Source organism: Neofelis nebulosa, chromosome 9 (assembly GCF_028018385.1).
Source record: "Neofelis nebulosa isolate mNeoNeb1 chromosome 9, mNeoNeb1.pri, whole genome shotgun sequence".
Lineage (NCBI taxonomy): Eukaryota > Metazoa > Chordata > Mammalia > Carnivora > Felidae > Neofelis > Neofelis nebulosa.
This window is the reverse complement of record NC_080790.1, coordinates 105,694,756-105,708,640: the sequence shown is the minus strand read 5'-3', so window position 1 is coordinate 105,708,640 and position 13,885 is coordinate 105,694,756. Positions and strand designations below refer to the sequence as shown.

General features: G+C 42.6%; 1 long non-coding RNA gene across 1 annotated transcript in view; it reads right to left on the bottom strand.

Moving 5' to 3' along the window:
• LOC131485420 (uncharacterized) overlaps nt 1–13,885 on the bottom strand; it is a 165,714-nt gene that overhangs the window by 76,069 nt on the left and 75,760 nt on the right. Inside the window, exon 3 of the long non-coding RNA XR_009248836.1 lies at nt 8,581–8,671. This is a non-coding gene — a long non-coding RNA (uncharacterized LOC131485420). The remainder of the gene's footprint in view (nt 1–8,580; nt 8,672–13,885) is intronic.

The window sequence follows — 13,885 nt, the reverse complement described above, 5'->3', positions numbered from 1 at the left end:
CAAAGAAAACCACAAAGAAAGTGAGAAGACAACCCATAGAAGGGAGGAAATGCTTGCAAATCACATATCTGATAAGGAACTAGACTGTATAAAGAACAGTTACAAGTCAACAACAAAAAGATAAACAAATTAACTTAAAAATGGGCAAAGGATCTGAAGGGACATTCTCCAAAGAAGATGTACAGAAGGCCCATAGCACAGGAAAAGATGCTTGACATCATTAGTCATTACCTAAATGCAAATCAAAACTACAACAAGATAGCTCTTCACACCCACTAAGATGACTAAAATAAAAAAGACAGACAATAAATGTTGATGAGGGTAGAGAAATTGGAACCCTCACACATTGCTGATGGGATTGTAAAGCAGTGCAGCCACATCTGAAAAACAGTCTGGCAGATCCCTAAAAGCTAAACATAGAGTTACAATATGATTCAGCAGTTTCATGCATAGGTATGCATCCAAGAGAACGAAAACATATTCATATGAAAACTTGTACCTGAATGCTAATAGCACCGTTACTTATAAGTAATCACCAAAAGGGGAAGTCCATCAACTGATTAACAGATAAACAAAATGTTGTGTACCCATACAATGGAATGTTATTTGGCCATAAAAAAGAATAACACACTGGGGCGCCTGGGTGGCTCAGTCGGTTAAGCGGCCGACTTCGGCTCAGGTCATGATCTCACGGTCCGTGAGTTCGAGCCCCGCGTCGGGCTCTGTGCTGACAGCTCAGAGCCTGGAGCCTGCTTCAGATTCTGTGTCTCCCTCTCTCTGACCCTCCCCCGTTCATGCTCTGTCTCTCTCTGTCTCAAAAATAAATAAATGTTAAAAAAATTAAAAAAAAAAAAAGAATAACACACTGACACATTCTATAACATGGAGGAAACTTGAAAACATGATGCTCAGTGAAAGAAGCCCATTACAAAAGATCACATATTGTGTGACTTCATTTATTGGGCTATACAAAATGGATGACTCCATAAAGTCAGAAGGTGAATTAGTTGTTGCCAGACACTGAAGGGAGGGGGAAATACCTAATGGATAGGAGGGGAGTGACTGCTAAAGGGGATGGAGTTTCTTTTGGGATAATGAAAATATGCTGGAATTAGACAGTGGTGATGGTCGCACAACTCTGTGACTACACTACAAACTATTGAAATGTATACTTTAAATTACTGAATGTTATGGTATGTGAATAATATCTTAATAAGACTGTTTCAAAAGCTATACATGGTAAATAATACCTATTATATAAGACATTATAATCATTACGGTGTGTATTACTATCATCTCATCTATATTATATATTATTAGTTATATATTATATAAACTCATATGTAATTATAGCTTATACAATTATAATAAATAAGTGGGCATATTATAATTGTTCATGAGCTCTGTACCTCTCCTGGTCTGGTTTTGAAGACACCTAAGTTCTTTTGAGCCCCCACAAAACATAAATATGCCACCCCAACTTTCTCCACAGGTCTGAGAGTGAAAAACAACTTTGAGATCAGTACATCCCTGTGTCAGATTGTTTTTTGTTTGTTTTGTTTTGTTTTGTTTTGTTTTGTTTTGTTGCTTGTTTTGTTTGGTGCAATAAATCATGTGTTTAAGAGTTCTGAGGTCAGCCTGCTGGTCCTCTAATTCCGGCTTCACCACTTTAATAGCTGTGGTTTAGATTAAGTTAGATCCCTCTCTTTGCCCCGTCTGTCAAATGGGAGAAATAATTCAATTCATACATGAGGTCACTAGGAGGCCTAAATGACTTCCTAAAAATTCAGGGTTCAGTCATTAGAACAGGGATTTATGCTCAATAAATGATAGTAATAGCATTTTTATAGCTATTCTGTTCTGCACATTCTCAAAAACAAATTAAATTTTAAACTACTTTGCTGTACAATTGGAGCAGAGTCAGCTTCATCCCTAATTGGGGGAAATACAAAGAATGTAAAGGGCGAAGGCTCAATATTCACAACCTGGGGATAGTGCCTAAAAAGCCAAATTTGGGGCATCCCTTTTTGCCGCTTTGCAAATGGTCTTTATTCGTTTTGCCTATCTAGCCTCAAGATTAATTTCTGAGTTTAGGGGAGGACCTTTAAGTTTGCCCATAAATTTTCTGTGTTTAAAGGGAAGGTTTTTATCGCTGAATGTTCGGCAGTGCGCATGAGTCCAGGACGGTGACTCAGGCCATCTTTTTAGAGTTGACTGGCCATAAATCAGCTTTTGTAGAAAATTAATCTCCCCTGACTCCTTTGGAAAGTTAGCAATTATTAGTTGCTGGTATGAGAGAGAGTCTTCAAAAGAGGAATGGTGAGACAATGTCACCTTGCGTTTCTTCTAAACTCACTGATATTAGAAAAAAGTTGTTCCCTCAAATAAGCTTTGGATGGGAGTGGTCCCCACAGGCAGATACACCAAAAAGTTGTTGGTGCCTGAAACTGACTACATATGTGAACCAGGTCCCAAGAAATACCCTGGTATGTTAAAGGGAAAGATAAGATTTCATGAAGCTGTTTGACCCAATATTGTTTTTTAGCCTGCTAATACCTAGGATGTCTTGAAAATATTTAGCCAGCCACTTTGAGAGTTTGACTACCAGCACCCAACAGCTGAAAATGGAGAGTATTTGGGTCTTTTGGCCAGTGTAAACAGAGTCACAGAAATAGGGGATTCAAGAAATGGACATTGAAATGTCACCCACTTCGGCTTCTCCCCTAAGGCAGGGTTACACTGAAAGCATCACAGATAGGTTTGCCTCCTTACTATACATCTCTATCAGTGAGTTCCTAAAGTGCAGTTCCCAGACCAGCAGCATCAGCATCACCTGGGAACATGTTACAAATGCATATTCTTAGGCCTGTCCCCAGATTTACTAGATCAGAATATCTGGGGCTGGGACTCAGATATTTGTATTTCCAGCCCTCCAGGTGATTCTGATGCACACTCAAGTCTGCAAATTACTGCTATATTATTACCAGTAACAGAGCTACTTTAAAGAAGAGAGTGGAGGCGTACCTGGGTGGCTCAGTCGGTTGAGCGTGACTTCGGCTCAGGTCATAATCTCGCAGTTTGTGGGTTTGAGCCCACGTGGGGCTCGCTGCTATCAGCGCAGAACCATTTCAGATCCTCTGTCCCCCTCTCTCTCCTCCTCCCCTTCTGTGTTCTCTCTCTCTCTCGAAAATAAATAAACCTTTAAAAAAAAAAAACAAAGAGTAGAGTGGCATTGTTTGGCACTATAAGACACAGGGAGTGGCCCATCATGGTCTCTCTAAGCGAGGATTTCTTTTTTGTCACAAGAAGACTGGAAGTCGGCAACCCTGGGCTGATGCTGCAAAACCCATGCTGTTATCAACATCCTAGGTTCCTTCTACCTTCACATTCTGTCAGCCTTGGTAAGTGGTTTTTGTCCTCAGGCACAACACTTCAAGGCCACAGGATGTCCTCTGATCCATGTTGGGAAAGATGAGGTGAGAAGGATGATGAGGAAAAGGAGCTAATAGGTACAAGCAAGCTGGGTCTCTCTCTACTTCTGAAAGGTTTCCTGGAAGCTGTAGCTAGTGACCTCCACTCACATTTCACTGGCCATGACTGGCAGCTGCAAAGGAAGGTGGAGTGGTGAGCATTTTTAGCTGGGTACTTTGCTGCTCTGAAAAAGAATCAGGGTTCAGTTAGTGAGGCAGAAGTGGAGAAAGGACTTGGGTAGGCAATTAGCAAAGTGCCAAGTGGGCTTAATAAAGAATGGCTTAATGATTCAGGTCAATATAGATACTAATTGTAGACATTGAATCATCAGGGCTGAAAGAGACAATAAAAAAGCACAAAAAGTTTGAAACAAGTGGTCAAAAACTTTAGAATAAAGATCCAGTTCTGGAAAAATGATTATAAAATGCTTGATTTTATTGTGAAAACTTCTTCTCTTAAGATCAGAAAATGCAACATTGGTGACTGTAGTTGAGATTTCCTTGATTATTTCTTCATCACTGGATGATTTGCATTCCTGGAGAAATCTCAGAAGTTGAATGGTTAGCATCAACGGTAACATTTGCCTATGATGCTGGGCCACTGTAATTGAGCAAGATGGCTTATGTTGCCTTTTCTTGACTGACTTCATTTCACTTATTTGTGGAATCTGTTTCATATCATAGTGTTACTTCTTGGTCACAATTTTTTACTTTGCAAGCAAGCCAAACAAAATATCTTTATCACAGATAAGTATTCTTAAATCCATTTGCTCTGAAGTATACAACTTTCATAAGTGATTTTTCCCCCTGGCAGCTGAGGTTTAAATCTAATTGAGAAAATATCTTATTCACAGGTACAAAAAGCACCCCCTCCTAGCCAGCTCTTTTTCTAGTCCCAGATGAAGTCACTTAATGCTCATCACTGCCTATCATACATCCCAATGAATTTGTACTCCTCTATCCACCCCCAGCCCCTAGGACCTAGCCAGGAGAAAGTTAAAACCTCCAATGAGCACTGATGGGATGGGAGGTTGCTAAATCTAGAAACCTATACTCAAAATATGGTGTTCCCACCAGCAGCAGCAGCACCATCACCTGGGAGCCTGTTAGAGATGCAGAGTCTCAGGCTCATCCCAGATCTGTTGAATCTGACACTCTAGTAACATGTGTTTTAACAAGCCCTCCAGGTGATTCTGCTGCAAACTAAGGTCTGAGAATTGCTATCCCTAGACCAATGGTCTTCAACCTTAATTACACAATGAAATCACCTGGTAGGTTTAAAATGACTTAAAAATTATTATGTCTCCCACCTTCAGAAATTCTGATTTTATTGGTCTAGGGAGCAGCTGGACAGTAGGATTATTAAAGGGTCCCCAAGTAGGTTTCTTGTGCAGCCATTTTAGAAACATGAGAGAATTCCACCAAGCAGAAGACCTACATATTTGAGAGTGTATTTCCAGTAAGACTCAGAGCCAGTACTGGACGGTGGACCAGTACTATGTCCCTTTGAGAGGGATATACCCAGTGATCTTTCTTATTAGGTTCTATCTTGATCATTCTTTTAGGGTCCACCTTTCTCTTCTCCTTCATGGCTGGTGCCATATGTGCACCAGGGCTCATTCTGATTGCAAGATCCCTTCTATCCACTTCTCACTAGGCATGTGGCCCATGGGGGTAATGAACAGAGGATTCATTCATAATAAACAAGTCAAAGCCCTGTATAAATAGAAGAAGAGTATTTGTCCTGAACAACTGTCTCCATTGTACACCTTTTCTTAAATCTCTGGTCAAGAACTCCTAGCTAACATCTCTTTCTTTCTTTGAGGAACATAACTAATGTTCTATACTATCTTCCTGCCAAATTGTGTCCAGTCACTTCTTGGGAAACTCTCTATTCCTAGAACAGACCTTTTCATGTTCATATATGACTCTAATTGTGCAAGTTCTCCCCTTATTTAAGTACAAATCTGCTTTTATGGAGGGCCCAATGATGGATCCTAGATCTGCCTATACAATAGGTTTCTTTACATGACATTACAACTCATCAAACATTTAGACAGTTGTCAAACCTTGTGATATTGTGATTTATAATAAGAAATATATACTTGGTCTTTGTCCTTGTTGCTGGCACAGAGCTCCTGAAACCCTTGGAATTTCCTAAGTGATGGGAGCAATAAAAGTGTCTTTATGTTAATAGATGACTTTTGGACTGCACCTAAGGATGGGGGCTGCTTGCCAGGAGAATCAATGAGGTGATTAGAGGGTTGGAACTTTCAGTCCCATCCCCCTAACCTCTGGGGAGGGAGGAAGGGCTGGAGGTTGAATCAATTGCTAATGGCCAATGATTCAATCAATCATGTCTATGTAATGAAGCCTACATTAAAAACAAACAAACAAACAAACAAACAAAAAACCAAAAGGACAGGGTTGGGAGAGATTCTGAGTTTGTGAACACGTGGAGATTTGGGGTAGAGTGGCATACTCAGAGAGGACATGGAAGTTACTTGTCCTTTCCCCATATCTTGCCCTGTGCCTATCTTCCATCTGGCTGCTTCTGAGTTATATCCTTTTATAATAAACTCATAACCTAGTAAAATGTTTCTGTAAATGTGAACCATGCTAGTAAATTACTCAAACACAAGTAGGGAGTCATTAGAACCTGCAAAGTATAGCTACTTGGCCCAAAGTACAGGTAATAACCTGGACTTGTGATTGGCTGGCTCGTGAAGTAGAGGGCAGTCTCATAGGACTGAGCCCAAAACCTGTGGTATCTGACACTATCTCAAGTAGATAGTTTCGAAATTGAATTGAATGTTGAACACCAAGTTGGTGTCCAAGAATTGTTTCATAGTGTGGGAACCTGAGCCCCTTTCCCCATATTGGAATTGGTATCAGAATGTGTAAGCCACCTCTAATTTTTGTCTATTTCTTCTTTGGGTTCAGAATTTAATTTTTAAATAGTATCGCTCTGTAATAGATATAGTTGGGGTCTACTCTGGACCCTCTTTCCCAGGCTAAATGCCCATTCCCACCTACTCTGAGAGCTCACAGCTATATTCTCTAGAAAACTGCCTGAAGCTGATGGACACCACAACAGTGGAGATGTGTGCCACCCCTCACCTAGGCCAGCCATAGCCAGTGGCTGACTGACATGAGGACAAGAAAGCCCAGTTTCCCGGTCTCAAGGGTAGGACAATTCTGATCTCCAGGGCTGACCATATCCATGCCTAGTCCCCTCCCCTTTTCCTGAGAATCTTCCCCCAACAAATCACTTGACAAGAATCCCCATTTCAGGCTTTTCTAGGGAACTTGAACTAAAACAGCTTCCAATGAGTACAAATATTTAAGACTGCTCCTTTTATGTGATCACCCACATTGCCACACATTTGTTTGACCAGTCAGTATTAAAACAGCCTGCTGAGCCCCAAAGGAATTAAGCATAAAAGAGAGCTCAAGGACAGGTTTGACTGTTTTTATGGGGCCAGGGTCAAGGGTGTAGCCTGGGAAGCCTGGGTAGCAGCTGCTACCCAATAGATGCTTTGCAATAGGAAAAAGACTATTCTCGATGCTACTGTCTTGATGCCCCAGCCACATGTAGTGGATTGATTACAAAAAAAAAAAAAATGGCCCTTATTTTCTTCCCATCTCTGTATGCACTCTCATTGCAATGTGATTTTGCAGTTCCTCCAATTTAGAGGTAGAGCATGTTTGCAGCTTGAACCTTGGCTGGACTTGTTTGGACCAATAGAGTCAAGGAAAACAAATAGTTTTGCCAGTTCCAGGCCTGACATCCAGAGCCCTTGAGCACCTCTCCTTTCTCTTTTGGACCCCCAGCCACCACCATACGGCAATGCCCAGGCTAGCCTCCTGGAGGATGGAAGACACATGACCCAGCCATGTCATTTCCCCAGACAGCAGCCAGCTGACCACCAAACATGGGGGCGAGGTTATCCTAGAGCACTCATCCTCCAACTGACCACTGACTCACAAGCAACCCCAGCTGAGATCAGCAGAGCCTGGCCCTGAACCGAAAGACAACCCAGTTGACTCATAACCTTGAGACCTAATTATGGTTGTAGTTTGAAGACACTGAGTTTTGGGGTGACCTATTAGGCAGCACTGTGATAACAGTTAATTGATACCCCACAGCTTTCAGACCCTTCTTGGAGAAACCCAAACATGGGACACATGCATTAAACTACAAACTGTAAACAGCTCTGCATGTCTGATCCTGGTCTTGAGGAGACAGGTTTGCAACTGACAGCCACAGAGAGAGCAGGGGTTCTGGTGGTCAGAGCACAGCACTTGAGGCAGGAGCAGGTTTTGAGCTCAGAGGGGAACCTGTGAGCAGCAAACTACACAGCCTGAGGCCTCTTGTGCAGTCACAGGGGAAGTGATGAGAAAGCAAGTTTTATTTTTGTTTTAAGGTCTAGCAAAAGTACCTGCGAAGCCAGCAGGGAGCAAATCAGGGAAGTTGACTGATTTGGCCAACAGGGGCTTCCATTTTATGAAAGATGTGGGATGGAAGAAAAGAAGGAAAACAGAACCCAGAAATGTGAAAATCGGGGGTAAAATTAGAAACAGGTTTTCTCTTTTTGTAGCTCTAAAATGTCTATATTAGAATGTAGCAAGCATATAGTAATTTGTACAAATCTGAAGAATCCATAGCAGTGAATTGGTAGTACAAGCACCCAGGCCAGTATGAAGGATCTTTCCAGCACCCAGAAGGCTCCCTTATGCCCATTCCCAGTCAACTCCATACAGAAGTAACCCTATTCTTAGTTTTACTTGTTTTTGGACTTCATATAAATGGAATCATATGGCATATGCTCTTATGTCTGACTTTTGCTGCTCAGCATTTCATCTGTAAGATTCATATATGAGGGTACATGATACAGTATTTTGTTCTTTTTTTGTCAATGTAGTATTCTATTGTATAAATATACCATGATTTATTTATTCTACTGCTATTAGACATTTGGGCTCTTTCCAGCTTTGACTTTATGAATAGTGCTGCTATCAAAGTCTTGTACATGCCTTTTGGTGCACACACATTCTCTTTCTTTTGAGAAAACAGTGGCTTTCAATCAACCTCTCTTTTGTCCATTACCTGGCCCAGGTAATGTCTCAGCATCCTTGGTCACCTGTTGGCCACAGGCTTATGTAAGAAACTGCATTTGAATCCAGATTCAATCTTCTTTCTGGGAGGAGGGAAAGAGAAGGAAAAGGGAAAGGAAGGGAAGAGACAGCTTCAGTGACAACAGAAATGTTAATCAGTCCCTCTTTACATTTTCTCTCCGGTAGCCATCTGAGATGCCTAAAATAATGACATTCATTTGAATTAAAGATGTGAAGACTTCTTTTAAGATGCAAATTTGCTTTTTAGAAGGGCAAATACATAAAATAATTAAATTGTTACAGTTTCCTGGTGCTTTGTAATGCTTAAATTGTCCTCTTATTTGCTAGCCCCTCCTACTCAGAGTGATCTCCAGACCAGCAGCATCCACTGATGTGGGAGTTTGTTAGAAATGCAGTCTCCCTACCCCAGAACTATGGAATCAAGATCTGTATTTTCACAACATCCCCATGTAATTCTCATGCACATTAAAGTTTATGAAGCCCTCTAGTATCCCTCTTGATACTCACAAGACCCCATAAAACAGATATGGGAGAAGAAATTGTTCTCATTTTACAGATGGGGAAATCAAGACACAGAAAGATGTACTTGATGTACCAAGGGCACCCTGCTCTTTCCGTGCTGGAGTAAGCTCTCTAGATGAAAACTGCTAGTTTTCCGTTATTTCACACTGGTACTCACTGACATGCCTAGTGTGTCATCAGGTCAACCAGCCTGTTTCTCCCTGGAAAGCACTGTCCTGACAGGCTGCATTATAGTCTGGGTCACTCTCTTTGGACGTTAGCCTGAAGAGTCATCAGAAGGACACAGATGTGGTGACATGGTGGGGGTGGGGGATGGAGGAAAGGAAAGGGAATGAGGAAACACATGAAACAGCAGAGAGGCATGGAAAGCATTTGAAGCAGCATCAGAGACACACTACAAGTTCCTGCCATCGCTGTCTTATTCCTTCCTTGCCGGCAAGCAAGAGGTCTCTGCTGTGACGCAGTCTGCAAGAGGCTGTTGGCAGCCAGCCCAGAGCTGGACTGTGCCCTTACTGCAGTGCTCTCAGCTATGCAGGGAAACTGGAGGCTGCCCGGTGCACCTTTGCTGGGCCCCTGCAGAGGACTGACACCACCTGAGCCAGAGGGGACACAGCTCTGCAGCAAACAAAGCCAGCCAGACTGCAGAGCTCGCTGGAAGGCTGGGTGCAGTAACTTGAGACAGGTGCAGCCCAGGGCATTCTTGTATACATCTGTAGGTTCTGAGGACCCTAGGGTTTCACCATCCATTCTGCCCCGCCTAAAAGCAGCTCCAAGCTGCAGACTTACTTCATCTGGCCTAGAGACATCTGGGTATTCCCCCTTGACCCTGAGCCCTGTGACTGTCTGACAGCCAGGATGATTCTGGCTCAGTAAGGCTCAGAGTTCAGATCAGTGTCACATACTGAGACTCTATAGCCTTCCCTCAAATCCAGCTGGAGGGAGCTGGAAAATACCCAGGGCTCTGTCTATTTGGATGCTGACATAGGAATACTCCAAGGAAAACTACAGCCTCCTCCCTCACCACCTCTACAGATGCCAGTTGTCAAAGGTACAGTTAACAGTGGCCTTCCAAAGCCAATGTCTGATTTTTCCTAACTCCAAAGGATGGCTCTAATGGCAGAGGTTCTAGAACAGACAAAGGGAGGAGTTACCATAGGTTAGAGAGAGCTACTTAGGACAGGTGAAGAAGCTTGTAGGGAGTTGGAGTAGGGGCCCAAACTTCTCCTTAAGTCTAAAGAGTAGAACCATTGCCTTAACCTGGGTTCTTCCTACTGCCCAATTTCCATAACTTTCATCCTTCAACCCTCAGTGGCTTTCTTTCTCCCATGTTGGGAGATGGTTGCCCCTTTCTATGAACAGCTGTGGCCTGTTTATTCAGTCAGGGTCCAGTTGTGTGGCAAGGACACTGATCCAACCTCTTAGCAGATAAAGCTATGCAAGAATGAGGATCAGTTTCCAGGCCATGGTCAAAAACTAGTCTGTGTGTTGTATGTGTTGGTAGGTGGTCAGAAGTAGAGAAAGAAGGAGACAGAGGTCACTGAAAAGAATCAGTCAGAAATCACTGTTTGAGGATGAACAGTTTCTTACGCACCATAGGGCTTCTTTCCCACTAAGCTCTACTGAGTAAATGCTCTTTCCCTGTCATGACTATGGGCCTCTACACAGTTCCCCAGACGGTACAGATCAAACCTTCTCATGACAGTGGAGATGCTTTTAAAAATCTCCATGACAGGGGCGCCTGGGTGGCTCAGTCAGTTGAGCGTCTGACTTCGGCTCAGGTCATGATCTCACGGTCCGTGAGTTCGAGCCCCATGTCGGGCTCTGTGCTGACAGCTCAGAGTCTGGAGCCTGCTTCAGATTCTGTGTCTCCCTCTCTCTTTGACCCTCCCCCGTTCATGCTCTGTCTCTCTCTGTCTCAAAAATAAATAAACATTAAAAAAAATTTTTAAATCTCCATGACAGAAATTGGTCTATCGATGTGTGAGATGCCCTATGACTAGGGTGTAAATCAGTTAATTCCAGACACCCTGTTTCCTGAATTTGCATCCATATTTTTCTACCTGTTTGATTCAAGCAGCCAAAACTTAAAATCTAAGCCAGACCTTAGATTCTGTCTTCTCTTTTTTGTTAGTCTCTCACTGTCCCCATAGAGGACATCCATTCATTCAATTAATAATTATTAAGCACTTGTGCATGAGTCATTGTGCTAATGAGAAATAGAGTTTCTACCATATAGGAGTTTCTTTATTCTGCAGATATGTATCAGCACTGCGTGCTCACATAGCAATGTGCGAGGTGCTAGAGAGGGTAAGAAGGAAGAGAATACAAGCCCTCGTGAAGATTCAGACACATCTGGAGACTTGTGCAAGATCACAGACAGCCCATTTCTCTTGTCAAAGAAGCGGATCCTTGCTACAGAAGTGTGGATTCACTGGAAACTTGTGTGAGATGCAGAGTCTCAGACTATCCCCCATGTCCCACACCCCAGACTTGCTGAATAGGTACCTGTTTTTTAACTGAGTCCCTCAAGCACTTTTACTTTTTACTTTTTCCAAGTAAAATTTGAGACCACTGATGTGGACTCCCTGATGTGGAAGCTGTAGGAGTTTAGGGGTGAGAGAGATTATCGTGTACTTCAGTGATCCAAAACATACCCATGCATGAGTTTGGCTCTCAAGAATGACTGGACTTTAGCTGGGTACAGAGGGCTCAGGGAATAGTAATTTCCCACTTCTGCCAAGTTAAAAAAAAAAAATCTTCAAGCTCCAGAAGGCAGTAAAATCTTGCGGACACATTTTCCACAATAGCAAAAGCTTTGAGTCAGGTAGGATGACTCGGCAAATTTTTGTGGTTGCCAGTGTCAGGATCCCCAAATGGCAACTTGCCCAGTTTGAACCACTTGAAGGTCAGATGGCCTTGTATCCTGGAATGGATCTGCCCCCACAAGATTCCTGGCCTTGCCCAACCTGCCTGCTAGTCAAATAGATGACCAATGAGAAACTGGCTCATTATTTTCCAGCAGTTACTCAGCCAGTTGGCAGCTCCCAGCAAATTGAGTCCTGGAGTGGCATCATCTGAACATCAGTGGGGTGGCTGCTTTATCAAGCCAGTTCAGGAGAGCAGATAAATCACTGTGAAGTTGCAGTTAGAGGCCGCCTGTACTGTGACTATTGCTTAATATCGGTGCCTCAATTTTCTTGCACTCACCCTTCCTACGTCCAATTTAAGAATTAAGATTTTTGTTCTAAATATAAAAACTGAAACAAATAAACAGATCAAAACATGACTGCTGTTAGTGTTATCTCCTCTTTCTACTTACTGTCCCAATGTCTATGTTTGTCCATTAATTTTATCAGAAAAAAATGATACAGAACTTCACAATGCCATTGAATGTGTTGCTTAAAATTCAGGCCCGCACTCCATAGTGATAAAACCTGTCCATCCTTTCAGAAGTCATACCAAGGAGAATCTCCTTGAAAGTAGGTAAGTTCTAAAGACAACCTGGCCCAAGTCATCTACCATCAGGCAGATTTCTCCTTGAGATTATTTTCTAGCAGCAGGGATGGGTTTGTGCTGAGTGGTGAGTCGTCCATACCCTCTAAGCTTTGCAGCCATGGCTTGTTTTATGAGGCAGCCAGCAGGGTAAGGAGATGAGCAGATGCTGAGTAGCAGGACCCAGCTGGCTGGCTCACAGGAAATGGAACCTAAGATCTTTGACTCATCAGCTCTATTCTGATCCCTTTGATCTGATGCTTAATTAATAACATGGCAATATCATCTGTCCTAAACCCACCACTGCTCATGGCCACCCTCTTCTCTCTTCTCTGCTCTAATCTCCAGGACACCAGAAGCACTGGTCAGTCAACTACTTCTCTTAACCATTATCATGGATGTGATTTCAAATTGGTGCAGGCTGGGTTTATGCCTGAGCAAGATGGCAGGTAGGGGCAGGCACACACCACTAAGAGTAGACATATTCCTCTTTATCTGGGGGCTGTGTTTTTATGGAAGAGCTTTCGAGTGGGGATATTTGAGCCTCAAATGCTAATCTCATCATTTGCCTCCATCTTTTCAGAGACTGAGCCTATTTTACTGTGTTTTTGAGATGATCAAATGAAAGTGTGAGAAATCCGGAAGCCATACAGGTAAATAAAGGTTGAAGGCACTGATCGAGCTCAGAGGAAATCCATTTTCGAACTTTGGAGATGTTGTCCTGTGAAACAGAGAGCCAGTAAGTTTTTGTGATTCCCTGGATAGGGTGTAAGTTCAGTGGAAGGAGGCACTTCCTCACAAGGAAAAGCTACCCAACAATGGAGGCAAGACCTTTCTTCTTGAGTCAGGAGCTCATCATGACAGGTACTTAAGCTGAAGTTCCTTGATTCTTTGAGGAAACACCTGCATTATAAGGGAAAGGTTGGAATAGAACTTTACCATTCTTTCAACTCAGATTCTAAGATGTATGCAGAGCTAACCTTCACAGAGTAGTTGCTATGGTGTCATTTTATATGTATTATCCCATTTAACTTGCATGGACTCCCATAAAGTGGGTACAATTGTTATATTTTGTTTTATATTACTCCTCCCTCTTCTTGGGATACTCTTGCCTCAGATACTGTGTGGCTCCCTCCCTTCACATCATTCTGATATTGTCTGTGTTTTATCTCCTCTGAGAGCCTTCCATCTCTGCTCTTTGTAACATTGCCATCCCTTCCCTCAACTCTCCATCCCTTCCTCTGTTTTATTTGATTTTATGG